The 15299-nt window shown below is 44.2% G+C and overlaps 1 protein-coding gene across 4 annotated transcripts in view; it reads right to left on the reverse strand.

The window, feature by feature from the left end:
* The window catches only part of LCP1 (lymphocyte cytosolic protein 1), a 104993-nt gene that overhangs the window by 41820 nt on the left and 47874 nt on the right, over positions 1–15299 (reverse strand).

Below are 15299 nucleotides of genomic sequence, written 5' to 3' on the forward strand. Positions count from 1 at the left end.
TCTTTTTCAAATTTTTTAACTTTTTACTTTATATTGGAGTTTAGCCAGTTAACAATGTTGTAATAGTTTCAGGTGGACAGCAAAGCAACTCAACTATACACACATATGAGTGAGTGAGGGAGAGTTGCTCAGTCATGTCTGACTCTTTGCGACCCCATGGACTGAAGCCCACCAGGCTCCTCTATCCATGGAATTCTCCAGGCAAGGATACTGGAGTGGGTTGCCATTCCCTTCTCCAGGGCATCTTCCCAACCCATTCTCCCCTAAAATCCCCTCCCATCCAGGCTGCCACATAACACTGAGCAGAGCTTCCTGTGCTCTACAGAAGGTCCTTGTTCATTATCAAAGAAATAGCCTTTGTCTTAACTGGACTCCACTTTTTGGTCCCCAGAGATTGTCCTCAACATGCAGAAAACTAAGATCATGGCATCCGGTCTCATCACTTCATGGCAAATAGACGGGGAAACAATGGAAACAGTAACAGACTTTATTTTGGGGGGCTCCAAAATCACTGCAGATGGTGATTGCAGCCATGAAATTAAAAGAGGCTTGCTCCCTGGAAGAAAAGCTATGACCAACCTAGACAGCATATTAAAAAGCAGAGACATTACTTTGTCAACAAAGGTCCGGCTAGTCAAAGCTATGATTTTTACAGTAGTCATGTATGGATATGAGAGTTGGACTACAAGGAAAGCTGAGCACAGAAGAATTGATGCTTTTGAACTGTGGTGTTGGAGAAGTCTCTTGAGAGTCCCTTAGACTACAAGGAGATCCAACTAGTCCATCCTAAAGGAGATCAGTCCTGGGTGTTCATTGGAAGGACTGATGTTGAAGCTGAAGCTCCAATACTTTGACACCTGATGCGAAGAGCTGACTCATTTGAAAAGACCCTGATGCTGGGAAAGATTGGGGGCGGGAGGAGAAGGGGACGACAGAGGATGAGATGGTTGGATGGCATCACCAACTAATGGACATGAGTCCATGAGTTTGAGTAAACTCCGGAAGTTGGTGATGGACAAGGAGGCCTGGCGTGCTGCAGTCCATGGGGTCGCAAAGAGTCAGACACGACTGAGCGACTGAACTGAACTGAACTGAAAGAAGGTCCACACTGTTTCTCTCCTCCCTGTGATCCAGGCTGCTCCTCACGTCAGGAGATGGAGCTGATTTCCTCTCCTTGAATCTAGGCTGACTCTGTGACTACTGTTAGTATTTAGAGGGCTGGAGAAAGCCATGTCTGGGCTGGAAACTTCTGCTTCCTGTGTTCGGGAATGCTCCCTCCTTCTGAGATGCTCTTCCTTGGGATGGTCCCTGTTGGAAACCAGCTGCCATGCTCTGAGATGTCTAAGCCACAGGAAGAATGATAATTGGATGCTCTGGTTAATGGTCCCTGCTGAACTCCCAGGCAGCAGCCAGGATCAACTGCCAGCCAGCAGAGCGAGCCAGTTTGGACATTCCAGCGCATTTAAGCCCCTGGGTGATGAACACAGTCCCAGACAACATCACATGAAGCAGAACTGCCCAGAATTCTGATACCAAGAGAATTGAGAGATAGGTTTAAAACCCTGACATTTTGGAGTAGTTTGAAACACAGAAATATATGACTAAAACACAATTTTCACATAAATGTCATTTTTAGGGATATGGTTATGTTCATATTTCAAATGAATATGTTTGGCCAAGTCAACAGATAACTTCAAAGGCAGTTATCAAATTTCTCTAAGTATTTTAGAAAAGAGGAAGGGAATCTGATTGTCTAAGAAGTCTAATGGGAATTTGAGGGACTTTTTAGGTATTCTCAGAAAGGCTAGTGTTGATTAAGAAACTTTGCTAGTACTGGAGTAATTTCCCTTTCCCTGCGCATGATTGCTGCTCTCTAGTGGGCAGAAAGAGAATGCAACAGAAAATGGATTTGTCTTTGGATGGAGGAGCCTGGTAGGCTGCAGTCCATGGGGTCGCCTTATAAGAGTCGGACACGACTGAGAGACTTCACTTTCACTTTTCTCTTTCATGCACTGGAGAAGGAAATGGCAACCCACTCCAGTGTTCTTGCCTGGAGAATCCCAGGGATGTGGGAGCCTGGTGGGCTTCCGTCTATGGGGTCGCACAGAGTCGGACACAACTGAAGCGACTTAGCAGCAGTAGCAGCAGCAGTGTATTCTTGCCTGGAGAATTCCATGGATAGAGGAGCCTGGCAGGCTACAGTCCATGGGGTAGCAAAGAGTCGAAACGACTAAGGGACTAACACAGTAGCTAATTCACAGGCCCATGTTTCAAACAGGAGTTCCATTAAAGCTTACGGAATTTCCCAATGCGGAAGGGATAAGTGGGGTGAGAAGTGTTTCTATTTACATTTGGGGCATTTTAGTGAAGTTACTGACTTTAAAAAAATATTTAAAATTTGTGACAGAATGTTGTTTTAAATGGATTTCCTTTTTTATATTTGCACTTCATTTCTGCTGTATTTTTTCTCAGTGACAACGAACCACACAAGACAGTGAAGGGTTTTAACACAAACCTGTTGGCCAAAAAAAATGCATTATGCTCAATTTTGAAAATACACATCCCGTATTCACCAACTCACTATACCGCCTCATACATTTATCCCATGTATTAATAGTTTCAAACTTTCATTTTCCTAAGCAACCCTCTGTGAACAGAATCCTTACATGTAAACAACAGTAACAAAAATAACTCTGGGGAGGGATAAATTAAGAGTATGGGATTAACAGATACACAGTCCTATATATAAAATACACACACAACAAGGATTTACTGAATAGCACAGGAAACTATATTTGATACCTTGCAATAACCGAAAATGCAAAAGAATCTGAAAAAGAACAGACATTTATAAAGGAATCATTGTGCTGTACACCTGAAACTAATATAATATTGTAAATTATTATATAAAATAAATATCATTAAAATATAAAATTAAACATAAAATAACTATTATATTAAAATATAATATTGTAAATCCAATCTAAAAAAAAAACAACTCTGAAAGACTTCAGTTGAAAAAAACCCAAATGCCCCCCCGTCCACCTCCACTATCCCATCTTCTTGCCACCTTACACACTGGTGGGAACTCCAAAGAGTATGATTTTAAAACTGTGGAATTATATATATTGTTATTATTTTGATTCCTTTAAATTGTGGGATTTTATATATTGTTACTATTTCAATTTATATTGTTATTATTTCAATATATAATTTAAGTTATATATGGTTATTATTTCCATTTTTCAATATATATATAACTGTGGAACTATATATATTGCTATTATTTCAATCTTTTATTATCAAAAGTATGGTATTTTTTTTTTATGGTATTATTATTTACCTTATATCTAAAAAGGTATTGGCCCATTAGGTTCTCTGACAGAAGGCAGAAACCGTTGAGCGCTTAACTGTGTAAGGAAACGCAATCTCACCCATCACAATAACCTCAGAGCCCGGCAGCACCGGTTACCTGACTTTCTTGCTTTCACTTCTCTTCCTTCCTTTTGTGCTTGTCTGTTTCTCTGTCTCCCTCCCTCCCTCCCTTCCTTCCTTCTTTTCTTTCTTCCCTTGAGGTTTGTTGTTATTGTTAGTTTCCTTTTTAAAAATCAAGCCAGAAGACGTAGGAGACATGGGTTAGATCCCTGGGTCAGGAATATTCCAATATTCCCCCAGAGAAGGAAATGGCAACCCACTTCAGTATCCTTGCCTGTGAAATCCCAGGGACAGAGGAGCCTGGTGGGGTACAGTCCACGGGGCTGCAAAGAGTCAGACATGACTGAGCGCACACGCGGGTACCATGCACTTGTTCCAAACCCATTTGAGCCCAGGTACAAGGATAGACGCAAGCCTTAGACCGACACCCAACAAAATGTGATGGAGCATAAGAGTAATAAGCACGGGTGAAACAAAACAACGGCGAGGGACAGCCTTAATACTTCAAACACTGCACATTGTGAAAATCTAGTTCCAAGTTCTCTAGAGGTTAAAGGCGAAAAAGGAGCTACCACTTACACAATTCATTCTATTTATGTGAGAAAAGTCAGTTTTCTTAGGGCAGCGGAACTGAAGCCCGAGGGCAGTACCTTCACCCAAACTGGGTAAGAGGACATTCACGGGGTGTCCTGTGAATGCAAGTTCTGTGTTTCTTGTAATGTCCCACAGTGAAGACTGACGGCTCGGCTACACGCATTCGCACTTCATAGAGCAGGAATCAGAAGCTCAGAGAAGTTAAGATTCATCTCTCAGACCACACAGCCGGGTAGAGTCTCCTCTCCTCTCCCATGCTGTCTGTTCAGGACGCTTTGCATCTCTCTTAGACGCTCATTTCATCCACCCATTCACTCATCCAGCAATAATTGAGTATGTATTGGATTGGCCAAAAAATTCGTTCGGGTCTTTGCATTAGCTGCTGACCTTGAACAGACTTTTTTGCCAACCCAATATATAACATGTCTGGCCTATGCGAGATTAAAAAAAAAATAAACTAGAATATGAAGTGTGTATCCAGGTGTTCTAGCTTAGGAAGTTTTTGCTTTCCTGTGTTAAGAAATTAAGGCTTCTGTTGGCAGATACCAGTGTGTAATTTTGCATACTTCACTAAATTCTTATGACTAATTTGGTTTGATTCTTCTTTGTACTCAATACCAATAAGAGAAGGCTCTCCTCCATTATATTTTAGCAAAGTCTTTGGTAAAGCCTGGCCCTTCGTGTTTTGGGGGTGTCTTATTTCTTGGTTCACAGATGTTCACAGGGTTACTAGATACATCGATTCACTTACAAATATTTATGAAAACCTACTACAAGGCAGGCACTGTTCTTCATTTGAGGTGAGTGTGCTGCCCTAGCTACTCTGAAAACATGAATCAATGTTAAAGATCAAGAGAATGAACGGGGTCTCTGAATCTAAACTTGGCCTATTCTTTGACAGAGGACTTTTAGATTTTAGAGCACGTGAGTGAGTGGTGAGAAAGACGTGTAAAGAGGCGGGGAATGAGACTGCCTTTTAAGGATCAAGGGCAGGGTTGAGGAAAAAGCAAAGAATTACAGCGTTGGGTGACAAAGAACATCTAAAGATCATGGTTCAGAGGACTTCCCTGGTGATCCAGGGGTTAAGACTCCACCTTCCAATGGAGGGGGTGTGGATTCCATCCCTGGTTGGGGAGCTCAGATCCCATGTACCTTACAGCCAAAAAACCAAAACACAACATAGAAACAATATTATAGCAAACTCAATAAAGACTTTAAAAATGGTTCACATCAAAAAATAAAAAAATAAAGATCATGGTATAGTGGAAAAACAAAAAATACTTCAGCATGAAAATTGCAGGGCCCATTCAAATAAAAGATCTAGGGAAGGAAATAGGGTTATTTTAAAACCTTCTAAAAGATGTATATAAATGGGGAGGATTAACTCAGACAGAGGATCTCAGGGGAGGATCTCTCAGAGAGAAATCAGTCCTGAATATTCATTGGAAGGACTGATACTGAAGCTGAAACTCCAATACTTTGGCCACCTGATGCAAAGAACTGACTCATTTGAAAAGACCCTGATGCTGGGAAAGATTGAAGGCAGGAAGAAGGGGATGACAGAGGATGAGATTGTTGGATGGCATCACCGACTCAATGGACAAGAGTTTGAGTAAACTCCGGGAGTTGTTGATGGACTGGGAGGCCTAGCGTGCTGCAGTCCATGGGGTCCCAAAGAGTCGGACACGACTGAGTGACTGAACTGAACTGAACCAAGATGCCAAATAGTGAGACAGCCTTTCAGTGAAAAAAATTCAAAACCCTCCCTGGTGGCTTAGGTAAAGAATCTGCCTGCAATGCAGGAGACCGGGGTTCCATCTCTGGGTCAGGAAGATCTCCTGGAGAAGAAATGGCAACCCACTCCAGTATTCTTGCCTGGAGAATTCCATGGACACAGGAGCCTGGTGGGCTACAGTTCATGTTATGGGTCACAAAGAGTTGGACACAACTGAGCAACTAACACTTCCGCTTTTCAGTGATTTAAAAGCTAAAGGGAAAGAGAATAGATTGAATTCGTTTGAGAGGAGAAGCAGAGAAGTAGTCACCAAACTAAATTACTATGATACTGTTTGTTGTTTGTTGAGCCCAAACAGGAATAGATGTTGAGGGAGTATCTCTTTTACCATCAGAGTGAGCTGTAAATCCTGGAAACACAATCCAACTTGTATCATTTAGCACAACTCCCTCATTTTATAGAGAGACAGACTGAAGTTCCAATGAGATGAAGTGCTTTGCTTATAAGTCTTCAAAGCACTTCCCGGGTAGGGTCTGTAACAGAAAGAGCAGAGCAGCAGAAGGCAGGAGTGACCATTAATCGGGCCATTAAGATCCACAACTACAGAACAGACCCTTTAATTAAACAGCATTTCACAGAGCAGGGCAGGAAGAAGAGGTAATTAATGGAAAAATTTGCAGAGTGGACCATTTCTAAGAAGGACATGGCTGGGGTTACACTCATAAGGTACTTCACACAGTCTATTAATATGAAAAAAACATTTGCCCATGTTAATTCTTGTGTGTTTGATGGCTTGTGTTGTAATTATGTGAGTTAGTTTCATAAAGATAATTGACGAGGGTCTGTTTGTAAATTACTGGCACCATATTGGCAGCTGACTCTAGAGAGGTCACTGCAGTAAGGAGACTGGCTGTGGTCATTTGGAAGCTCCCATGTGGAGCTTAGAGAGGTAGCTGAGGAAGGCGTGTCCCTTCCAGGGCGTGAACGAGCCCTTTCTCACAGCTTCTGCAGTAAGTGGGGTCCTTTTAAATGATTGCATCATCTAACTATAACTTTGCCAAGAACCACTTTAAGGTCTTTTGAAAATCAGTGGTGAGTTCTGGAACCCCATTTCTGAACCACTGCCCAAATCATAAATCTAAGAAGACAAACCTCACATCATTCATCTAAGTCATGTCTGGCCACTCATTTTTCTGCAAGCACTTAAATTTATTAAATCAATGATTACAGAATCCCAGGACATTTGGCCAAAGAACGAACCAGTCGTTCTTTTCAGAAGGTTATTTTTAAAGCCTCAGGAAAATCAAATTACCACTCCTACCCTCCTCTCCAAGCTTCAAAAGCCACAAAACCTGTTCCTTCTTTTAGGTCATCGAGTTCTAAGTCTCTGTTTAAAGGAGGCTGGTATTTTCCAGATGGGTAGTGAAAAAGAATTTCTCAGAATGACTTCTTACACTAAAAGCATCTCACTCAAGTTCCCTGAAATCTACATGTAGAAACTATTTGTAGGAGTTTATTACAGAACACAGTGCTGGAGAACTTACAGAAGGAAATGCATACTGTAAAATGAATGTTAAAATGGAAGCTGAATTTTCTCTGAGGAGTTTCCTAACTGACAATGAAAAGAAGCAGAAAGGCTGATAACACGTGATCTGTGCAGAGTGGAACGGCTACCTGGGCTCACGTCATTTTTGAAAGCAGGTAATGCTGTGTGGGTGGGTACTTTGATTCGATAGATTGATACCCAATTACATAACTGCTGGGATCAGAGTCCTATCTGTAACCTGGCATTACATTGCCAAGGGACTGTTTTGAATGTGCCCTACTTTTTCTGCAACTTGACACAGTGGGGAAAGTACAACAGGAAACTGGGGACCCAGGTTCCCAGCTTTCCCTCTGATTCAGTACGTATCCAGGAGAAAACTGTACAACTTCCAAACCCCTCACTGAGCACTAAGTAAACCCCAAACAACACGACATCCAAAACATCATCGATCTACCATCTCTAGCCCTGCACTCTGATGATGAACGAAGTGAAACATACAATGCTTAGGATTCCAAAGCCAAATAAAATCCCCATAAATTTTTGGAAAAGCAATCATGCTACAGTTGTTATCAGATAAGGAAGGAATTTTGCTTTCCCTTAATCCTGTTCCCTTTCCTTTACAAAGCGGAACACTGTGTGGTCAGCGGGGGCGCAGGGGGCATAATTTTCTATGTATGCTTGGAATACCATTTCTCTGTGGATACAGATACTCCAAACTTTCACAGACAGGATGATTCTCAACACGTATTTTTCAAATGCCTTTGTTTTTAAGAACCAAATAACGATGCGTGTGTGCCAAGCCGCTCAGTCGTGCCTGACTCTTAGAGACACCAAGGACTGACTGTAGCCCGCCAGGCTCCTCTGTCCGTGGGATTCTCCAGGCAGGAATGCTGGAGTGGGTTGCCACGCCCTCCTCCAGGGGATCTTCCCCACCCAGGAATCGAACCCAGGTCTCTTATGTCTCCTACACTGGCAGGTAGGTCCTTTACCCCTAGTGCCACCTGGGAAGCCCCAAAATAACTATAAATGTCCTCAAATACAGACAACCATTTAAAGGGGTCCTTGTGAATTCTGCGGTCAGGTCAGAATCTCTTTTAGATTGCCTGTTCTCTCCCCGCAGACACCACTGGTTCTCCCAAGGCTCTGCAGAGGGCAGGACTCTTCTCTGCAAGTCTCGGAGGGAAACACGCAGCAGTCAGTGAAGCATGGGACACTGTTCCCGCACAGGCTCAGCGGCTCTCTCTCTATCTCATGTGGTGAAAACACCCCCGGGGAGCCGGCAGCCCCAATTCCTCCAAACCTGATGGACCTGACCTTGCTGTGGGGTCTCTGTGATCTGATCAGCCTCAGAAGCTGAGGGGCTTCTGAAGCTGCATTAGCAATGGCACACAGAGCCCAGCTCTGGCCCCAACTAAGGAGTGCCCAGCTCCCCACCTCCCCTCCCAGCACACCCCAATGCCTGTTTTCTACCAAGCTGCCCACTCCACTAAGGAGGCGACACAGGGTAAACCTCTGGCAAGCAAAAGGGATGCTCCAGGCTGGAGTTGCCAGGCCCTCCTTGCCTTGGCCTCTGTCTCCTTCCTGGGGCTGTAGACAGTGATAGTCTTGGCATTCACATCTAGAAAGACCACAGCTACCCTTCATTCCACATTCAACCACAAGGACTTAAGATCCAGACTTTCACCTATTGGAAGCTCAGGGAACCCCAAACACGTCTTTTCAAAAAGCTGAATATTATTAAGGGCTAGTTGATAAGCCACTATGACAGCATTGTCTCAGTATCAGACGTCATTCATTTCCTTCATTCATTCACTCCACCTATGAGTCTATGTGCAAAGTACCGCCCTGGTTACTAGGTACAAGCAAGGGACTCCCTGGGACGTCATGAAGCCCACAGTTAAACGTCAAGTTTCAGATCCAACACAGATGACAGCTCGTTACTGCCAAATGGGTAACAGAATGAAAAGAGTTCTGAAGATCAAAAATGAACCCATGAAAAGGCTAAGCACAGGGCTGCAAGGCTCGAGGGGGGTAAGATGAGATAAGAGTAAGGAATTAGCACAGAAGCTTATCAAAACATAAAAACACCAAACATGGCAATCAGCCCGTGCAATACAGGGAAGCAGATAATTTATACATGTGGACATCTCCAAGGAAACCACAAAACTAGCAGGGAGTAGAAAAGAGAGCTTGGGGATTGGGAGACCCAGGCTGCTACCTGTCTGTGCAACATCAGGCTCCACTGAGCCTCTCTGGGCCTCAGCTTCCTCATCTGTAAATTGGGAGATGAAGTCCCTTCCGTGTTAAAAGTTCCAAGTCTGTTCACTAGCTGACAAATGTAAAGTACAAGCTAGAGCCAGGGTGAGGTGTGTTTCAAGTGAGCCTAGAATAAGGGCCAGGGGCCATGAGGAGCTGTGGCCGTGGCCCTGAAGCATCTCTGGGGAGAAGAACCTTCTCTGCAGTAGACCCAGCATCTCCCAGCCCCACCTGGTTCCTGCTCTTACCTCAGCATTGGGAAAAGCTCTGTCCTCATGCATTCTCCTCACTGACCCAGGCAGATGCCCATGGCTCAGCGGCTCCACTGCTCATCCCAGAGCAGGGAAGCTTCCAGAACGCCACGTGAGCTCTGCTTTCTGGGAGGTCGCTGCACACATCTTAAGTCTGGCTGCTCCAGTTCACTCCTGGTTTCTAGGCAAGACTGCACACGCGCTGTCCCAGAAAGAGAGCCATCTACTATTTTCTCAAAAATATCCAAATAAGGCAAGCCGACAAACTCTCCGGTGTCTCACATCCCAACCCTGTAACCTAAATCTTCACTGATATGATGAAAGTGCACTCTCTTGGGCTATTCTCAGAGGGAATTACAGAAGCGGCTCGATTCATAAAAATTCCGTCACATGCCTTGGTGAGAGCCACTGGACCTTCAAAAAAAAAGTCTTTAGACCTGTTTTTGGAGGCTCTCTTTCTCTCAATCTTTAAATAGTTTTCTTTGCTATCTTCTGGGTCTATGCCAAGTTCCTTAAATGAGAATACAAGAATAACAAGAGTCATAGGATGTAGAGATAAAAGGACCAGATTTCCTATCTGGTCACTCCCCTATCACAGAGGAGTGAAATGACACCCAAGTTAAAGAATGTGCCCAGTGTCACAGAGCTCACTGGGACTGCAGTCCAGGGCTCCTTACCTCTCCTCTTTCCTTGATAATAAGTTTTCAAACGTAGGAGGGAATGCTGTTCTTTAAGTAAGACCTGCTCAATGTAATGGGAAAGTACAAACGCCCCATGATTTCAAATATCTTATGAATACAATTTCAGGTATGTTTCTTGCACTGGAAGGAGAACTTAGTCTAGGTAACGAGAAGGCAGTGTCCAGGTACAGAGTACAAACAACACATGCCCATTACAATGTACAAATCCTACCGGCACTTTCAGGGTTACAATGACTGAGGCAGGACGAACGCCCTGTGTATTTATCTGCAACTTCATTTTTTACTTCGCAGGAAGGACTTCTGATAGTTTTAAGCAGCCCAAAAGTAAACCACAGTAAGATAACTCACACTGAGGCATAACATTCTAAAAACAAAACGCCAAATTCATAGGGGAATATGAAAATGACACACTCAGACATCTCAGATTAGCAAGGTTTGAGACATCCTGTCCTTCCAGCTGCTGAGTGGGGCTCTATGAGTCCTTCCTTCTCTGAGGTGCGGTTCAGACCTCTATGGCTCAGCCCCCACATCAACACCTCCATTTCTCCCAGCAGATTCTGAGATCACAAACCATTAGTCATCTCACAGCACTGCCTCGTGGCTGGTGCTAGGTAGGTACGCAGGAAATCAGTTGTAGGTGTGAACAAGCAAACCCATAAACTAATGGTACCCAGGGCTTGAGAAGGCTATGGTCACCTTCTTTGAGGAGCTAAATACTAACATTTTCATGTGAAAGTTAAAAGTGTTAGTTGCTTAGTTATGTCTGACTCTTTGCGACCCCATGGACAAAAACCTCTGTCCATGGGATTCTCCAGGCAAGAATACTGGAGTGGGTCGCCATTTCCTCCTCCAGGGGACCTTTCTGACCAGGCGTCTCCTGCATTGCAGGCAGATTCTTTACCATCTGAGCCACCAAGGAGGCCATTCTTGTGTTCACACTTATCATATCCCTTCCACTGAGAGATACAAACATCAAAACAAGGCAAGCGGATGTGTCAAGTTTATAAGAGGACACTTGGTGGGAAAAGCAACTCTGCAAGTGTCCCTCGGCTGTCTCTGAACTGGGCTGGGGGTGTTCCTGGGCCCTCGCCTCCAGCCATGGGCAGGTTCCGGCCGAGATAGCAGGGCCTGGGGCTGAGCAGTTTCTGTGAACCCTGCTGGCCACAGCTGGTGCCGCGGTCCCTACCTCAGTGTACAGTGTCTCTGGAGCTGAGTCCTGCTGCGGGGGAAGGGACTGTGGCGTGGAGACAGATCAGGACAGAAAGGAGGGGAAAATCAGCCTGGATGCACAAACTCAACAGGAGCACAAGCAGGAAAGAACTAGGAATGGCTGCCAGAGTTCACCCAAATATAATTTGCACATCACTATCCGGACTGTGAAATTGCTCCTCTGGTAATCCTAAGTGTCCACCACTAAGTTGTTTTAGTTGCTCAGTTGTGTCTGATTTTTGGGACCCCATGGACTCTAGCCCGCCAGGCTCCTCTGTCCACGGGATTTTCCAGGCCAAAAATTGGAGTGGGTTGCCATTTCCTTCTCCAGGAGATCTTCCTCACCCAGGGGTCGAACCCACGTCTCCTGCATTGGCAGGCGGGTTCTTTACCACTGAGCCACCAGGGAAGCCCCCTCAAAGGGTGAATAAATTGGCTTATTACATTCAGTAGAGCATGCAACAAACCAAACCAACTGAAGAACAAATTCCTGAATAAGGCCCTCTGAATTGTCATCCCCACTAAGTCAGTAGGGATGGAGAATCCCCTGATGGCTCACAGGTTAAAGTATCTGCCTCCAATGTGGGAGACTCAGGTTTGATCCCTGGGTCGGGAAGATCCCCTGGAGAAGGAAATGGTAACCCACTCCAGTATTCTTGCCTGGAGAATCCCATGGACGGAGAAGCCTGGTAGGTTACAGTCCATGGGGTCGCAAAGAGTCGGACACGACTGAGCGACTTCACTTTCTTTCACTAAGTCAGTAAATAATAGCTATGTGATATTTGGCATTTTGCTGTTTTTACTAACTTGTTTTTAGAGTAATACATGTTTATCTTAGAGTAATATATGTTCATCTTAGAAAATGTACGTGAGTAAAAAGAATAAAATATAAACCACCTGTAACTCCCACACCTAGTGACGACTGATCTCTTTTGGTGTATATGCTTTTACATGTTTTATAAATATATACCGTGTATGAATGTACACTTCTGCTTTCAGTCAACATCTGCCAAGTACCTACTCTATTCTAGGTCGTGGTTGGATGCTGGTGATGCAAATACAAGATGCGGCCCTGGCCTGTTAGGTAAGGGAGAAAGACACCAGTCACTAGAAAACAGGGGGACTTTTTAGATTTGCAGGAAGGGGGAACACAGCTCTCCCCAGGGGAGACATGCACGGTGCCCCGGAAGTAGTGAGATGTGACCTGAGTTTCCACAGATGGGAGGAGCCTGCTTAACGATCAGTCTTTTCCTTATACAGAGCAACGAAGCCGTACGCTCTCCACAGAAAGGTTATCTACGTTGGGCCAGAGAAAACAACAGCTAAAGGACAAACGGAGGGCGAGCTAATGTTCCCTCAGTGGTTACTCAACACTAAATGTCTTCTATGCAGTATCACACTGAATTCCACCACAACTCTATGTGGCATAACGATTATTTCCTCTTTATAGATGAGGGAACTGAGATTTAAGTAACTGGCCCAGGGTTACATCACTCTGAACCAGGGAAACCTCAGACAGTATGGCCCTGCAGCATAAGAAAATGGGAAAATGGGGGCCCTGAAAAGGGACGCTCCTCCCCAAAGTCTCAAAGTGAGTCACTGAGTCATCAGAGAAGAGGAGAAGAGCCTCCAGAATCCTACTTTGGTCTAAAAAGTATGAGAAAAACACAAGTCAATTATGGGCTTCCCTGGTGGCTCAGATGGTAAAGTATCTACCTGCAACGTGCAAGACCCAAGTTCGATCCCCAGGTCGGGAAGATCCCCTGGAGCAGAAAATGGCAACCCACTCCAGTATTCTTGGCTGGAGAATCCCATGGACAGAGGAGCCTGGTGGCTACAGTCCATGGGGTCCCAGAGTTGGACACAACTGAGCACCTACCAAAGTCAAAGAGGTTTAAAAAAAAAACAACCCTGAGATGCACAGTCCATGAAATGTAAGATGGACTTACATCTTCTGTATTCCATATGTGGATGGGGAAGAGGATAATGGGAGGAGTTTCTTCCACTGGTTTCAAGAACAGCACACGTTTAGTTTAAAGCTTTACCGAGGCTATAACAAGACCACTTTCTCCCAGTCTAAGCGAGTGTGAGGGCATGACAGGTTTCTTACAAACCTCATCCAACCACTGATGATCTTATCTTTCTTTATGAAATTAGGCTTGCTATATACATAAAAAAGAGTGAACTAGGAAATAACATCATAAAGCAAAAAGATGCTGGATTTTCTGATGCAGTGGCTTCTTCCTGCATACTTGCATACACATTACTTAAATTCTATGAGTCTCGGTTTCTTTATATGTAAAACTGGGATATCCAAAAACAGAACTACCATATGAACTACCATATGAACTACCTCTTCCATAGAGGAAGAAATGGCAAACCACTCCAGTGTTCTTGCTGGGAAAATCCCATGAACAGAGGAGCCTGGCAGGCTACACTCTGTGGGGTTGCAAAGAGTCGGACATGACCAAACACTCACGCACACACACATACACACACATGAACAACCTAAGTGTCCATCAACAGGTGAATGGATAAAGACAATGTGGTACGTATATACAATGGAACATTACTCAACCATGTAAAGGAACAAAACTGGGTTACTGGTAGAGATGTGAATGGACCTGTCATACAGAGTGAAGTGAGTCAGAAAGAGAAAAACAATTATCATAAATTGATGCACATATAAGGAAACTAGAGAAATGATACAAATGAACCTAGTTTCAGGGCAGGAACAGAGATGCAGATGTAGAGAACAGATGTATGGACACAGGGCGGGGGTGGAGGGTGGGATGAACTGGGAGATTAGGGTTCACAGACTATCATGTGCTAAACAGACAGCTAGCAGGAGCCTGCGGTACAGCACAGGAAGCCCCGTGTAGTGCTCCATGATGACCAACATGGGCAGGCTGAGGGTGGAGGTGGAATAGAGGTTCAAGAGGGAGAGCATATGTATATACACACAGCTGATTCTTTATCTTATATGCAGAGTACATCATGAGAAACGCTGGGCTGGATGAAGCACAAGCTGGAATCAAGATTGCTGGGAGAAATATCAATAACCTCAGATATGCAGATGACACCACCCTTATGGCAGAAAGCGAAGAGGAACAAAAGAGCCTCTTGATGAAAGTGAAAGAGGAGAGTGAAAAAGTTGGCTTAAAGCTCAACATTCAGAAAACTAAGATCATGGCATCTGGTCCCATCACTTCATGGCAAATAGATGGGAAAACAGTGGAAACAGTGGCAGACTTTATTTTCTTGGGCTCCAAAATTACTGCAGATGGTGATTGCAGCCATGAAATTAAAAGATGCTTGCTTCTTGGAAGGAAAGTTATGACCAACCCAGATAGCATATTCAAAAGCAGAGACATTACTTTGCCAATAAAAGTCTGTCTAGTCAAAGCTGTGATTCTTCCAGTAGTCACGTATGGATGTGAGAGTTGGACTATAAAGAAAGCTGAGCACCGAAGAACTGATGCTTTTGAACTGTGGTGTTGGAGAAGACTCTTGAGAGTCCCTTGGACTGCAAAGAGATCCAACCAACCCATCCTAAAGGAAATCAGTCCTAA

Source organism: Bos taurus, chromosome 12 (assembly GCF_002263795.3).
Source record: "Bos taurus isolate L1 Dominette 01449 registration number 42190680 breed Hereford chromosome 12, ARS-UCD2.0, whole genome shotgun sequence".
In the NCBI taxonomy this organism is placed as follows: Eukaryota; Metazoa; Chordata; class Mammalia; order Artiodactyla; family Bovidae; genus Bos; species Bos taurus.